We start from the raw sequence: 3,193 nt of genomic DNA on the forward strand, positions 1-3,193 counted from the left end.
AGAAATCTAATTTTAGATTTTAGGACTAGTGAGTCAAAGAAGACTTACTATGACATCACCTTTATACCTGAAAAGTCATGCAAAACTAAAAAATAAGTAGGAAAGGGACAAGAGCAGGGAAGAACAAAGTTTGACTCTATAGCATGGTAGTGTTTGTGGTTCTTAAGCAAGGTAGTGTATTTATGGATGCTCATTTTTAGCATTTTAGTACAAGTAAAATGCAAAAATTAGATAAGAGGAAATATCAAAAATAGCAATAGCTAAGAATTTTCCATAATATAAAACAAATTCTTCAGATTAAAAACTGCACTCTCCAGAGACAGGAATAGAAGGCCAGCAAGCTGGTCATAATGGCAGGTGAGGAAATTAACAAAGACTACTCAGTAAAAATTCAGGAGTATTTATCAACAATTGAGAATTCCATTGGTGCTGTGGATGAGATGCTGAAGACCAAAATGTCTGTTTCTAGAAATGAGTTGTTGCTAAAGTTGGACCCTCTTGAATAAGAAAAAGTGGATTTAGTTTCTGCTTACACATTAAATTCATTGTTTTTGGTTTATTTGGCAACTCAGCAAGTTAATCTTAAGGAATATCCAGTAAAGCAGGAATTGGAAAGAATCAGAGTACACATGAATAGAATTAAGGAAACAACACACAAGAAAAAGGCTGGCAAGCTGGGTAGAGGTGCAGCTTCAAGATTTGTGAAAAATATCCTTTGGGAACCAAAACCTAAAAATGCATCCAAAGTTGCCAATAAAGGAAAAAAATAAAAACTAAAAAAAATGCATTCCCCCAAAGTAATGCATTTATAAAAGTAAAAATAAGAAAGTAAATACACGCATATTATGAAATTTGTGATTTCTTAGAAGATTCCAGACAGAAAAGACAAATTTTCTAAAAGACACCTCTTCAGGGGCACCTGGGTGGCTCAGTCAGTTAGGCATTGGACTCTTGATTTTGGCTCAGGTTATGATCTCACCATTGGTGAGATCAAGCCCCATGTCAGGCCTGTCCTTGGGAATCTGTCTCTCTTTCTCTGCCCCTCCCCTGCTTGCATGCACATGCGCTTTCTCTCTCTCTAAAAAAAATAAATAACCTTAAAAAAAATCCTTGTGAAGGAGATGGTCATTTAAAAAGACACTCTTCAGACAGAGAACGAAAGATGTGGGGTGCCTGGCTGGCTTAATCAGTAGAGCATGAGACTCTTGATCTCAGGGGTGTGAGTTCAAGCCCTGTGTTGGGCATGGGGACTACTTAAAAATAAAAAATAAAAAAGACAAAAGATCAGATATACAGAAAATAATGAAAAATAAAGTAGTAAATATGAAGGTAAATAGAAGGTAATTTTGACTATATAAAACAATAACTACAATAGAATGTGGACATTTTTAAAACTGAAAATTCACAATGGTAATAAATTACAACAACAAATAAGTTGAGAGTGAAATATTAAAGTTAAATGTTAAAAAACATTAAATGTTTTTTAATGTTTATTTATCTTTGTGAGAGCAGACAGAGTACAAGTGGGAGAGGGGCAGAGATAGAGGGAGACACAGAATTCCAAACAGGCTCCAGGCTCCGAGTTGTCTGCACAGACGCGGGGCTCGAGCTCATGAACCGTGAGATCATGACCTGAACCAAAGTCAGAGGCTCAACCAACTGAGCCACTCAGGCACCCTAAGAGTGAGATATTAAAGTGTCCTAAGGTCCTTGAGCTCTCCAGGAGAATAATAAAAGTACTAACTTTAAACACTGATAAGTTAAGAATTCATGTAATAACTTCCATGGTAACCACTAAAAGACTAGAAATATTGTGTATAGCTTCTAAACTAGCCAAAGGAAACATCGATTGAATCTTTAAAAATTTAATCCAAAAGACAGCAAGAAATGAGAATAAAATAAATGAGGGAGGCAAAGGTGTTTACAAAAGATCTCTCTAAAATATTGGAGGTACAGAACTATTAGCAGTAAAAGTGTGGCTCAAAGTATGCCATGGAGACATTCATGAATAGAAAGCTAGTAGAGCTGTATTGCTGTCAGTTATACAGGCTTTAAGTCAAAAACTTTCCCAAATTATAAAGAAAGCTATGCAACAATTCTCACTTCTTATATACTGAATATAGCCTCAAAATAAATACGGGGAAAAAAGTAACAGAACAAAAGAAAGAACTTCACAATCATAGTGGGAGACAACAAAATGATTTTTTTCAATTATTGAAAGAATAAGCAGACAAAAAATTAGTAAAGATACAGACTTCAACGAAAATAGTAATTGACCTAAGGGGTGTATATTGGATACTGCACAAAAGAAGTGTAAAATATACATTCTTTTCAAACATTTGCAGAAATTATCTCAACTCATTTTAAAGGAATGAAACTACAGATTTTATTTATTTTTTTTTAACGTTTATTTATTTTTGAGACAGAGAGAGACACAGCATGAACGGGGGAGGGGCAGAGAGAGAGGGAGACACAGAATCGGAAGCAGGCTCCAGGCTCCGAGCCATCAGCCTAGAGCCCGACGCGGGGCTCGAAACCGCGGACCGCGAGATCGTGACCTGAGCTGAAGTCGGACGCTTAACCAACCGAGCCACCCAGGCGCCCCAACTACAGACTTTTATTTGCAGCTAAACTAAAAATAAAATTTTTAAGAAGTAGAAAAAACAACTAAGTTTGGAAATTAAGATACATCTAAATAATGTATTATTAAAAGAATTATAAACATAAGAAAATATTTCAAATTGAGCAGTAACAAAAGTATAGGAAGCCAAAATGTGTGAGATGTTGCTAATTAAATACATATATTACATAAGATGAAGAACTGAAAATTGATGAACAGAGTATGTATCCTAAGAAGTTTTAAAGGTTCATCTGTATTTTAGGGCCACTATAATTCATTTACTTTGCCATAAAATAACACACTGTTTGAATATACCAAAAATATAGTTACCTACTCTCTTTTAGGAAACATTTGGGATTTTCCAAGCTTTTACTGTTCTAATGTAGCTACAGACTTTACTATAAACATCTCTGCAGTGAAAGCTTGAGTTTCTTTTGGGTAAATATTTAAGAATAGAATTGTTGAAATGTTGGGTTTGTGAACAAATGAAGTTGTTATTCTGATTTATATTCCAGCAGTAAGTAAAAAAGATATTCCACATCCTCTCCAACACTTAGGTTACTGGACTTAGTA

The 3,193-nt window shown here is 34.9% G+C and overlaps 1 pseudogene; it reads left to right on the top strand.

The window, feature by feature from the left end:
* The first annotated feature begins 350 nt into the window (after positions 1–350).
* LOC102970402 lies at positions 351–770 on the top strand (annotated as a pseudogene).
* The last annotated feature ends 2,423 nt before the right edge of the window (positions 771–3,193 follow it).

Source organism: Panthera tigris, chromosome C1 (genome assembly GCF_018350195.1).
Source record: "Panthera tigris isolate Pti1 chromosome C1, P.tigris_Pti1_mat1.1, whole genome shotgun sequence".
In the NCBI taxonomy this organism is placed as follows: Eukaryota; Metazoa; Chordata; class Mammalia; order Carnivora; family Felidae; genus Panthera; species Panthera tigris.